The 13,907-nt window shown below is 35.6% G+C and overlaps 1 long non-coding RNA gene across 1 annotated transcript in view; it reads left to right on the top strand.

The window, feature by feature from the left end:
• Positions 1-13,907, top strand: part of LOC126950763 (uncharacterized) — a 268,517-nt gene that overhangs the window by 129,661 nt on the left and 124,949 nt on the right. The window lies entirely within an intron of this gene.

The raw sequence follows: 13,907 nt of genomic DNA, 5'->3' as shown, positions 1-13,907 counted from the left end.
ACATTTAGCCTCTCTTAACAGAGATTGATGTGTATACAGCACATTACAAATCTTCCACACCATTAACTGGTCTATTTCTACACAGCAGCTTTACCAGCTTGAAAAGATATTTTGCACAATGCTTTTTAAAAACACAAAAAACCCAAATATGAGTCTTATTCTTAGCACTTAAAATATTCAGGAATTTTAAAAATTAATTTGTGTTTCTATAAAATTATTTTAGGCTCACTTCTTTATTATTTTATAGGTACTACAATAGTTTTACACTTACAAAGGAAAAAACTGTTGATAAAGTGGAGGCAGGAGACCCACAATAGTCAAAATAATCTTGAAAATAACAAAGTAGGAATACTTCACAATTTTGAAACTTCCTACAAAGCAATGACAATCAACACAGTTTGATACCAGCACAAGAACAGATGTATATACCAATGGATAAGAATTGAGAGACCAAAAATAAAACTATACATCTATGACCAATTGATTTTAAACAATTCAATGAAAGATGGAATAGTCTTTTCAATAAGCGGTACTGAGATAATTGGATAGCCACATGCAAAAGAATGAAATAAGACCTCTATTTTACACCAAATATAAAAATTAACTGGAAATGAATCAAAAAACTAAATGTAAAACTATTTAGTTTTACAACAACTAAATGTAAACAAAACTAAATGTAAAACACATTGGAGAAAATATTTACAAGCTTTTATGTGACAAATGATTGATAGATATGACTCCAAAAGCAGGAACAACAAGAGAAACAGATTATTTGAACTTTATTAAAATAAAAAACTTTAAGATTCAAAGAAAACCATCAAGTGAAAATACAACTCATAAAACGGAAAAAAATATTTGCAATTCATATATCTCATATGGGTCGTGTATCTAGAATATATAAAATCTCTTACAACTCCGCAATAAAAAGACAGCCCCATTTTGAAAAGGCAAAGAATCTGAATGAACATTTTTTTCACAGAAGATACAAAAAATGACTAAAAGCATGTGTTCTGAAGAAGTTCAATTTCATTAGTTATCTGGAAAATGCAAATGAAACCACAATGAAATACCACTCCACACTTGCTATGATGACTATAATCAAAAAGACAGTTAATCAGAAAGGTTGACAAAAATTTAGAGAAAATAGAATCCCCATAGATTACTAGTGGAAATGTAAAATGGTGCAGTCACTTTGGATAACATTCTTACCGTTCCTCAAATCATTAATAGAGTATCCTATGTCACAGCAAGTCCATTCCTAGGTATATACACAAAAGAATTGAAAGCAGATATTCAAAGAAATACTTGTATTTTAATAAGTATTTTTAAGTGAATATTATTATAGCATTTTTTTTGTTATTTATTGTTACAGCATCATTATAGTATGATTTCCAATAGCCAACAGGTAAAAATAATCCATAAACAAAGTATGAGTATATTCATATACTAAAATTATATTTGACCATAAAAAATGAAGTATTGATAGATACTGCAACACAAATAAGCCTTGAAAACATTATGCTAAGTACAACAAATTCAGTCCCAAAAGACTATATATTGTATGATTCCACACATATGAATTGTGAAGAGTAAAGAGACTTATATAGACAGGAAGTATATCAGTGGTTGCTTAGGACTGAGGATGGTGGGAGGATGGGATATAATAAAGAAAATTAGGAGTTTCTTCTTGAGGTGAGGAGAATGTTCTAAAACTGACTGTTGTGCTGGTTGAACAGATCTATGAGTCATTGAATTGTACACTTTGAGGAAAATGTGTTATGCAAACTCGATCTTAACAAAACTTAAAGTAAGTAGAAGATGGAGACAAAGGATGCACAGCTGAAGAAAGAAAAGTGATGACAGAAGCAAGACATAGTGATGCAGTGTGAGGAGTGCTTAACCTGCTCATGGTGGCATTAAAGATGGAGGAAAAGGGCCATGAGGCAAAAACCATGGAAAGCCTCCAGAAGATAGAAGCCTCCAGAAAAACAGAAGAAATGGATCCTCCACTAGAGCCTCTAGAATAAAATACGGCCCTTTGTAGTTAGCCCAAGTGAAAACCATGTTGGACTTCTGACCTACAGAATTGTAAAATAAATCTGTGTTGTTTTAAGCCACTAAAAGTATGGTAATTTGTTACAGTAGCCATAGAAAACTAGCATGGATTAACCGTGGTGGTCATTTTAATATGCCAGTTTGGATAAGCTACAGTCCCCAGTTATTCAAGGAAACAGGAATCTAGCTGCTGTTGTGAAGATATTTCACAGAAGTGATTACAGTGAATAATCAGTTGACTTTAAATACTGGAGATCATCCTAGATAATTGGGGTTGCCCTGATTCTATTAGTCAAAAGGCATTTAAAACAGAATTTTAAATTCCCTGAAGAAGAAGAAATTCTGGATGTGGACAACAAATTCACCCTGTGCTTAAGAGTATGATGAGCCCTTCCTGCTGGCCTGTCTACAGATTTTGGATTTGCCTGGCTGGTCCTCACGATTGCATTATCTAATTGCTTACGACAAATTTTTAAATACATTTCTGGTCCTTTTTCTGATTCTCTTCTTCAACCTTAATTGACAGAGTCACATTCAGAGTGTTTGGTGGTAACTGTGCCAGTAGCTCTTTGTGTCAATTTGTTGTATGATCATTTGTTAGACCTTTTCCTGGGAAAGCAGCTGCATAGCACTTATGATGATGATTGAGCAGTAGAACTTCAGTCTCCTGTGAGCACACATTTGGGCATCATAACCATGGGGCGCACTAAGGGAAGGCTTATGATGAGTCCACAGTTAATTTTGAAGATGAGGGTCAACAGAGTCCATATTAAAGCAAGACAATAAAACTCATTCATCTCAAGTGCTCACAAAACAAGATGTAACCAAATTAACTTAACTGGTTGTTGTCAAAGATATGTAATTTTACTTATTTGTTTTGTGAGTCTTTTTGTAGATTAAGGCAACTTGAGAGAGATGAAGATATAAGCACATTAGTCCTCTAAGATGACAAATGCTTTACTCTTAAAGGCCGGCTATAAGTCTAAGACGCTTTTATTTTGAACCATTCCCTGCCTGATTTAATGCCAGAGTGCTAAAGCCATAGTGACATTATCTAGTTGTTTTTCTATTCTATGAATTCTAGTCAGGATTTTTCTTGCTTTTTGAGAATCATAAAATAAAGGAAAAAGCCAAAAATCCCTTTCAATTATTAAAATTTTCAAAGTCCAGGTTTCCAGTTTTTTCCTTCTTGATTTAAATCATCTAAAGGTATCTTTTTAGTAGGGAGGAAAATAGAGGCTGCAAGAGATCCTGGGTGAAATCATGAATACTGTGTGACAGTCTTCAGCCAGTATGTTGCATGCCTCAAATCCAGTACCAGCCATTAGTGACTAGTATTTTGTTTTCAGCGAAAACACCACATACTCTGTTGTCAAATATTATTTTAATAATTTTCTGTCATTCATCAAGAGTGGTCAGCATCAGGCAGTGTTACCTGTAGTATAGATCCATTGTACAATATGGTGATTATAGTTTATAACAATGTATAGTAATTCCTCTTTATCCACAGAGGATAGGTTCCAAAGTCCCCAGTGGATGCCTGAAACCACAGATTATTCTAAACCCTATGTAAAATTTTTATTTTTATATACATACATATCTATGATAAAGTTGAATTTATAAAGTAGGCACAGGAAGAGATTAGTAATAACCATAATAAAATAGAACAATTATAACTATATTCTGTTCACAATTTAATGGACAGAAGATTCATTTTTACCATAGATCTTAGAAAACTCAGCATGATTTCTTTTCCTTCCTTATTAAGTAGAGAACTTTCACCTTGTCACTTAAAGGAGGCACCTAACAGTTTTTCTTTGGCATATCTGAATTGTGCTTTGAGGACATCATTAAGTAAAATAAGGATTACTTGAACACAAGCGCTGTGGTACAGCCACAGTTGATCTGACAAGCAAGATGGCTTCCAAGGGCTTAACACACGAGTACCACATACAGCATGGATACACTGGACAACGGGATAATCCCTGTCCCAGGAGGGACAGCACAAGATTTCATCACGCTACTCAGAAAACTTTATATTAATTGTTTCGTTCTTGAGTTTTCTATTTAATTTTTTCAACGGCAGTTTACTGCAGGTAACCAAAATCATGGAAAGAGAAACTGCAGATAAGGAACATTACTGTATTATATACTTGAAAATTGCTAAGAGAGTAGATTTTAAATGTTCTCACCACAAAAATGTGGTATGTGAAGTAATGGATACGTTAATTAGTTTGATTTAGTCATTCCACAATGTGTGTGTGTGAATACGTCTCAGAAAATTATGTGGTACACCCTAAGTATATATAATTTGTATTTGTCTATTTAAAAAATAAACATTTAAAGACAAATAAAGGAGACACTTGCTCGCTACAAAAAAGAGAAAAAAACTTGGGGTACGTCTAAGCCAATAAATGAAGTTGAAAATGTAGTATAGCTCTCTTATAAGATCTGTAAAAGTAATAACAGCCTCCAAATATACATTACCTATTTCCTTTTATTTTTCCAGGTCTATTTTTCTGAAAGTTCTGTTACAAAGGCTAGCTTCTGCAAAGTTCTCTTTCTAGATATGATGTATAGGTTTAATCCTGAATTTTAAGTGTAGAGAAAAAGAGAAAATATCTATAAAGATAAAGAATAATAGCATATAGGTTAAAGTATATGACAAGCTATGTTTAGATTATTTGAACATTGTTCTGTATGCCTTGGATCAACAACTTCTTGCAGTTGTCAACTTGATATAAAGATTGTGGGTTGAAGCTGTCTCCTGAAGATTGTCCACTTCTAGAAGATTCTTTAAAATCCTCATATTGAGGTCTCTAGTTGGAACAGTTTTCTAATGATTTGAGGATGAATTCTCTTCTCCTAGTAAAGTATATCCAAGAAACAAGTGTGCTTTTAGAGTTATGCTCACTAGTTACTTGATGAGATGTTTTCATTAGAGTTCAATAACACTATCTGATATCTCTTCCAGAAGACAAGATCTCAACATTTCAGACCATGTAAGCATTAATTAGGAGAATATGACGACTAGGTGCATTTTATGAGTTCCTTGTAGTATTAGGGGTTGTCTGCTTGAATTTGGCCAGAATATAGAATCAGAGTAAATTTCTAGGTGTAAGAGGCAGTCTAATACCAATTCAGAATGGAAGAACCAGTAAGATCCTAAAAATAGGTAATTTCTTTGTCATTGAAGCAATGCCAATACTCTTTGGATTCCTATAATGTCTGAAAGCTTTGTTGATGTTTTAGTTTAAGAATTCATTGTTCCTTCCATCATTCCTGAAGATTGGGATAATATGGGCAGTGAAGTTTCTGAATAAGCAGCAGTGTTGAAAATCTCGTTAGTGACAGTTCCAGTAAAATGGGTGTCTCTGTTACTGCAGAGATGGGTTGGAATTCCCAGACTGGGAAAACAAAATCAAGTGGTATTTTTGCTAGTATCAGATTCATAGCTCATTCAAAGAAAAGCTTCAATCCATCACTGGAATTAGAAAACACTGGCACACATATTCAGAATCAATGGTGGAGGGTAGTAGCACAAAACTTACTTGGAGATGTCCCAAGACATTTTTCTATATTTGAGCTATTTTTCATTTTTCTTCTTTATAATTTTACCAGGACTATGCTGCTGGTGATGGGTGAGATTTTCCTCAGCGGCAACATCAACAATTTGGGTCAAACTTTTCAGCAATGCCGGTTGACTACTGTAGCCAATTTGTCCTTGCGATAGCCAGTCAATGCTTTCATTAAAATGTTATGAAAGTTTCTATTCAAGATTCTCTGGTGCCAACAAACTCCTGAAAGTGCCAGAGATTATTCTCATGCAATTTGCAAAGAAGTTTTTTTTTTTCTGGTATTTCTTTCTGACATTGGAGTCAAAACTAGCTTTAGACCATTCAAAATATTTGACCTCTTGGACTGTCATAAGAGCAAGGATATTTCTCATGGTTTTCTATCTAAACAGCCATGAATTTTACTTTAACCTCTATGTTACTTTTGTGTACATTGTTGACATTCCCAGTAAAAGGCAAAAAAAAATTTGAATGTTTATCTGAAGGACACTAAAGAAGGCAGAACATAGATTTACAACTATAACGTAACACATAAGATAAAATAGTACTCTTATTCAAAACCACAAGTGTAGAATAACTATTTTATTATGTCCTTGGGGTGCTTAATATATCAGTATCTTCTCCAGGTGAGTTTCTTCAGTAGGAAGACAAAATTATTACACAGATAAGTGCAAGCTATGATGAGCTCCTACTTCTTTAGACTTTCAAATATTGGTTTCAGTGTTTCTTTAGTGTCTAGTTTTAGATGTGTTGTGCAAGCTTGTAGAAAGTTATGGCTGCAACAATCTGCACTATTATGGATGCATAATGGAGAAAGCATCTGATAGTTTTAATGTAAGGTCAGTAAAATGCATTCTAGATCCATTTATGCTTTTGCCCAGTGGCTCTTTCAAAATATGCATGGAGGTGTGAGAGATCTGGTTCTCATTGAGGTGTTTGCTTGCAGATCATATTCTCCATTTAAAGCTGAAGACGGTTTCCCTCATCAAAAAGACTGATCGTAAATCTAGTTTCACATGTGCTTTAGGATCGACTGCTTACTGCTATCCAAAGATATTTAAATGCCTATTGCTGCTATCTCCAATAGGCTCATTCTTTCTTTTCCTATAGGCCCAAATTTTATTCCAGACTATTTTCATAGAAAAGAGAATAGAGGTAGCCTTCAAAAAACCTTAAAGTTGTTAAAATGCCCATCTCCAATGGGCTCATTCTTTCTTTACCTATGGGACAAAATTTGATTCAAGTTTATTTTCATAGAAAATACATTGGAGGTATCATTGAGAAGATCTTAACTAGTATGTATAGCTTTTCTAATTCCAGTGGATTTTGATGTAATACGTAGACTAGGGTAGTCCTCCAAGGACACGCTCAGGAACTTCCCACTCTACCTTTTCCATCTCATAGCTTGTACTTTTTGTACTTAAGGTCTTTACTACAGTAAGCAAAAATTGATATAGAGTATAAACCACTACATCTTCTTAGAACTAAATTCCTCTGTGAATGTCTTTCCTTCATGTCTTGGCTTTGGAAAGTTCTTTACAAGAATGAGACTAGGGCTTGAAATCAGCCCTAAAAAGCTACTCTAATTTGAAAGAGGCAATTGAGATATGAGGGTTTCTTGTAGAGCACAAGGGAAAGGAAGCAGGTCAGAAGTGGGGGTCCGAGTGTGATGTAGGATCATAATGGAAGGGAAAGAAATGTGGAAGAAAGCTAGTAGATTTGAAATGTGATTTAGGAAAATAAATGACAAGGATAGTTTTATGGTTTTTTCACATTTTTTCTTTCGACTTAGCTACAACTTTTTTTACAGAAGTAATTTTGGAATCTGAATTTTTTTTTGGAAGCTTCCCCTAGTAATAATAAATGATAAACATAAGATGTTTGGAATTTTGCTCCCCGTTTTGTTCTAAGGCCCTTCTCCAATGAATAACTTTATTCACAGCAGAAGCACCCCCCAAACATTCATTGTAATCCTTAATTATCTTTCAAGAAATTACGGTATTTAAAAAGACAAATCCGTAATTAGTGTTATAGTATGGACAGGTAAAAGAAGGTGAAGTCCGTCCTGGAGACAGTACAGACTTTAAGACAAAACCACTGAAGTCTGAAAACAGGTCAGCCAAATACCTGTTTTGTGAGCATGTTACACCTTGTGCCTTGATCTAAATGGTTAGCTGTTAACTGATGATCTAATAAATTCATAATCCTTCTGGTGTTCAGGAGTTTTCAAAAAGTTTCTTCCTGAACCAAACTGTCATAGAAAAATTTAGACAAGACTGTGGCAAGGTGTAAAAAGGTTTTGACAGATGGCCCAATGCAAACATTTTCCATAACACCTGTCTGACATGGCTTTCTGAATTTATCAGTCCTTAGAGTGAGCTTCAATGAATGGATTTATTAGGTCTATGTCCAATCTCTTCTCTAAGAACTTGGTCTTACAAGCTTATATCAGAATATGACAAAGACCTTCCCACTCCATCCCCCAAAAAACTTAAAAACACAGCAATATATTACGAGTTAGACAGGACCCCTCCAAGGATAGAAATTTCAAACCTGGTTACAAAATCAACTGATTTCAATATGCATAGAATTGAAATAAACTAAGCAGTTTGGAGCCTAGGAACCTGAAAAAAAAAAAAAAAATCAGAGCCGAGACCCAATACAAAACTTAGCTCAGTACAGCAGTTGTAGAGGGTCCTGGAAGGATATCCCAGGCACCTTCACAGAGAATGTTGTTTAGGGTTGAGGATCTTGACCTGTGGTACTGAGGGGGTTGCAAATGGAACTGCAAGACCTCCAGAATTACCAACTGTTGAATTCTCCAAAGACCAGGGGAAAAAAAAAAAAAAAAAAACAGGAAAACATTGATCGAGCAAAACTAAACTTTAAAGACTTACTGCAGTCGGAATACCACCCAACAGAGTCTTAACAGTATTTCAGTACCTGAATATTAGAATAAAGTAGGTATACTCTCTTAGGGCCTGAGCTGGACTTTTCTAAGGCAGTCTTTCAAATTAGAGAATTAATTGGCATTGACAGAATTTGTGACTTAATAACTTCAAATTGGTATATACAGCAAGGTGGATTGAGTCTTGGGCAGCACACTACTAGCATTGATGAATAACTATTTTGGTTGGCTCACTCTTATCTTCCAGGAAAGAATATTGTCTGGGGAAAGCAACTAAGTTATTTTTGCTTGACCTCAGTATAACACAGAAACAGAAAAATTACCTGAACCCAATAGATGTATTTTTTAACACAAAGATAGGAATTCCTGTTGGTTTCAGTTCTTTACGTAAAGCATTGGTGTTCTCAACATATCAAATTTATTACTTCCATTGTTTTTAATGTATTTTCCCAGTTATCCATTAAAAATAGATTATCTTTTTAGTGGTTACTAATATTGCCTTCCTTCCATCAATTACAATCACCCCATGCCTCTGATTTTATTAAAAGTTTCATAACAATAGAATTTAGGATTTGAGAAACATTTATTATTTTGAATGTTACTCAAAGCTCTACAAAGTGAAACCAAACAAAATAAAAATTGAGGATCCAAATCATAATTAATGAAGATTTAGCTCAAGTGTTTACCCAGATCCTTCCCCAAATCTCTGGATTTCAAGTGAACACAATTGCATAAATCCCTTTAATTGCCCATTTTTACGCCAAATGCTCTGCTTTCCTGCTTCTTTCCTACACACCTACACTGTGACACGAAAGTCATTCAAGACCAGGTCACCCTGTTTAAATCCCTCTTCCCCTAACCATCAGGGCAGACTAGTTAGGAGAGTACAAAATATTAAAGAGATTGGGAACTTAGCTGATTTTATTTTCCTTCAGCTGGTGCCCAGAATGATAAATCGTAAGATTCTTGGCTCTTCTGCCTTCTTCTCTGCTTCTGAAAAGCCCCAACTAATCTTTTCTAGATCCTGACAATCCTCAGTATTTCTAAGCAGCTTCGTCTCCCAAAGTTCAAACCCCGTGAACAATAGTATTTCTTTATGCCCCAAGCAGAGGAATGCTTTCTGCCTGGATGACAGTTTGTTAATTGACCGTGGTCTTCAGGAGACCATAAAACTTTTGGTTTCCAAAGGGTAAACTTTACTTTGAGCCATATCCATATTTCTCTTATTCAAGACGTTATTTCCGCTTTTTTACTGGCAAAGAAGACCATGGCGTGTCACCTCTCCAGGAGACGAGAGAAACTGTCTTGCATGCCTGAACACTATGGTCAGCAACCTCTATTAGTTATTTAAACTTCTGAATACCTCACAACACAAATATTATCATTCTTACTGTTTGATACTTGAGAAAACAAAGCATTAGAATGTTAAAAAGCTACCTTTGGTCACATTGCTAGTGAGTAATATGGACAGAATTGGAAGGCTATCCTCTTTTTGTTATACTGCTATGTCATCATTGGTAGAACTTTCATGAGTCCTTACCCTGCATAAGCATCATCATCATCATCATCATCACTTATTCTTTCACCTCTCACAATTATTCCCTGGGCTACTTTTCTATTTAAGGAGGTAGGCGGACTTTCTCTTAGTTTCCTTATTTGAGGATCACAATCTCTTTACTTCAAGATAATTTAATATTATTTGAAACAGGGGGAGGTGGCATGTAAAGGACTAAGCTTTATATATTTTGAGGGTGAGAGCGAGGGAAAACTTATAAGCCCAGGATCAACAAGACACAGTTGGCATCTTCCACAGAAGGAGCACCAACCTTATTTGTTGTCTTTGTTAATTAGTAGACTTTTTTGAGCAATCGTATGTTTATTTTTAAAATTAAGAAGAAAATCGAAGTTTCTATATACTCCTTCACCCTTCCCATTTCCTCTATTTATTTTTTTTGAGATGGTTATTTTTTTGAGACGGAGTCTCGTTCTGTCACCCAGGCTGGAGTGCAGTGGGCGATCTTGCTCACTGCAAGCTCTGCCTCCCGGGTTCCCGCCATTCTCCTGCCTCAGCCTCCCAAGTACTTGGGGCCACAGGTGCCCGCCAGCGCGCCCGGCTAATTTTTTGTACTTTTTTTAGTAGAGACGTGGTTTCACCGTGTTAGCCAGGATGGTCTCAATCTCCTGACTTGTGATCTGCCCGCCTCAACCTCCCGAAGTGCTGGGATTACAGGCGTGAGCCACTGCGCCTGGCCCCTTCCTCTATTATTGATATCTTGCATTACTGTGGTGCATTTGTTACATTGCTAAATGAACCGCTTGTTAATTGTGAAATGAACCAATATCAATATATTATTGTTAATCAAAGTTCAGAGTTTATATAAGAGTTCACTCTGTATGTTTTATATTCTGTGGATTTTGCAAACATACAGTAACATGCATCCACCATTATAGTATCACATAGAATAGTTGCATTGCCCTAAGGAAAAAAAAAAAAAATCCTGTGTTCCACCAATTTATCCTTCCCTCCCTCCCCAGACAGCTCTGGTAACCATTGATCTATGTACTGTCTCCATAGTTTTACCTTTCCTAGAATGTCACATAATCAGAATCATACAGTACATTCACCTTTTATATTGGTTTCTTTCACTTAGCACAATATACATTGAAGGTTTCCTGACATTTTTTCATGACTCGATAGCTCATTTCTTTTTAATACTGAATAATTTTCCAGTGTATGAATGTACCACAGTTTGTCTATTAAAGTATGTCTAGGTTGCTTCCAGGTTTTACAATTTCTGTAGTCCTTTTTCTTCTTCTAACTCCATCAATTTCATGCTGCCCATCCTTCATTTACTGCCCCATCCAGTACAATAGCCTCATTTCTCTCTCACTGTGTAAACATCCTTTTACTTCCCTTAAACTCTGTTTCAAGAAGACTCACTGTGAATGCCACCTTCAAACTGAGCATTGTACTTTTACAGAGCTGTTTCCATCTGAAATGCCCTCCTCCTCTAAAATCACAAAATACATATTTGTGTGTGTGTTTGTGTGTGTGACACTGAATATATATTTATAAAGCTTACCTACAACTTACGTATTGTTTCTGAAAGACCAAATTTTCAAGGAATTTTCTTGACGTGTATCTTCTTTTTTGTCATAGTCAAAGCCAAGCAATGCAGCAGCCCTGTTTTCTGCTATGACGCGTTCGGTGATGTTGCCGACTAGCCAGGCATCTGAACATAATTTGATGTGCTAATAATTTGATTAGCATGTTTTCTAGTCTCTGTTGCTCTCAATAATAACACCAGCTCTTAATCGGCACTAGGACATAAATTTATTATGTTAGAATTTGCCTGGCACTGCCCTAACTGCTATTTGTTTTAAACATGACCAAAAGGTATGAGATTGGAAAGTTGATTATTATTACCCTCATTTTTTTTTTTTTTTTTTTGGATGAGAAAACAAGAACTCATGAGATTGTGACTTTCTTACAAGGGAAGGAAAATAAGTATAAAACTAGATCCTGTGAAGTCAGGCTTACAGTTTTGTTTTTTTCTTAAACAAACCTGACCTCTGTTGCTTCTTAAAGAACCAAACCTATGTTTATATGTATTTATCATACCTAAATTTTGTTAACCTTTTTTGCATGGTTAAGTCAGAATCTTTGCTGAACTCCAAAGTGGCCAAAAATAGTTCTGTTTCATGCAACCTCTATGTCAAAGTATGAACTCAAATCTGAGCTACTACCATTATTACTTCATATACACCAACACACACACACAAGGAAATGATGAGCATACTAAATCAAATACAATTTTATTTCCTAATGAAATGAGCTAAGCATAAATATGACAAAGTGTGCAGTGGAGAGTAATTATCAGCCTTCCTTTTTAGACAGCATGAGGTTCGGCAAAGTCAATTTGAATATAAATGCAAAATATGTTGAGAACACATTTAGGGAAAAGCAATAATAGTTACTAAAATAGACTATTAAATTATCTTTTAATAACTTTATAATAGCAAATGTAATACTGTGAAAAAGCCCAAGATCTCTAATAAAATCAGGCGAGTCTGATTTGCAAAAATAAATAAGATTTAAATCAGGTTAAATTTTATAAGCAGTGCTATAAAGTGAATTTGTTCTGCTATAGTATCTGCTAGAAAAGAAGAATGGTTTGAACAACTAAGTTCTTTCAAATTATCAAGTGTAAGAAATACAAGCATGAAAATACACTGAAAACATGTATGTATAGATGATACCAGCAGTAGTAGTTGTATTACTGTAGGTTGCCTGATTTAGGATGCTCACATGGTCTAAATTTTAAACTCTGGTTGATATTGAAAGAGAACAATATTTGTATGAGTGTGTGTGGTTGTGTGTGTGTGTGTTTTACTATGTAGGATTTTAATATTTATAATATTTGGCATTGAGTAGCAATATGCCTTTTTTTTTTTTTTTTTTTTTTGAGATGGAGTGTCACTCTGTCACCCAGGCTGGAGTGCAGTGGCATGAACTCGGCTCACTGTAACCTCTGCCTCCTGGGTTCAGGCAATTCTCCTGTCTCAGCCTCCCCAGTATCTGGGACTACAGGCACCCGCCACCATGCCCTGGCTAATTTTTGTATTTTTGGTAGAGACGGGATTTCACTATATTGGATCAGGCTGGTCTCAAACCCTTGACCTCAGGTGATCCGCGTGCCTTGGCCTCCCAAAGTGCTGGGTTCACAGGCTGAGCCACCGCACCCTGCCGCAATATCCTTTATGTGCCAGCAGCTAATATTTGGAGCTGATATTCTAAATACAATGTTTGAAAAGAAAAAACAAGAAAAGAAAAAAAAGTGCTCGTTTAAGATTAGATTTGTGCTAAGAACATATGGATATATTGTGAGTATGAGCAATTTTGGGCATCGATGCAATTGTCTCACTTTGGAATGTACTGTTCTCGAAAGGTGACTGTAGCAGATTGCAAAAATGATTCCAATTTTTCACTCCCTCCTAGTTTCATTTTTTACCACTTACTTTGCAGCATCCTCCATGCTATAAAGAACAGGATGCTGCAAAGTGGTAGGATTGGAGTGGTGAGGGTTGTAATTTCTTGATCCCAGCTTAGCCAACTGACTTCCTTTGGCCAATGAAATATTGGCAGATGTAACACAAGTAGAAGTTTTAAAAGGGCTTGCAAGCCCAGGCTTGCTTGCACTTGCCCTGTGCTCTTGCTAAGATAATATATATGCTTGGCTTTGCTTGCTGGTCCCAGAAAAAGTTGAAAGTCATACACAACAGAGCCAAATGGTCCCAGTTGCCCCAGATGAGGCCAGTCTACACTAGCCAACAGCCTCCAACCCAAAGATATATGAGTGAACCCAGCT

This window comes from Macaca thibetana, chromosome 3 (genome assembly GCF_024542745.1).
Source record: "Macaca thibetana thibetana isolate TM-01 chromosome 3, ASM2454274v1, whole genome shotgun sequence".
NCBI classification, from domain to species: Eukaryota; Metazoa; Chordata; class Mammalia; order Primates; family Cercopithecidae; genus Macaca; species Macaca thibetana.
The sequence above is the reverse complement of the archived record's forward strand: the minus strand, read 5'-3'. Positions and strand labels throughout refer to the sequence as shown.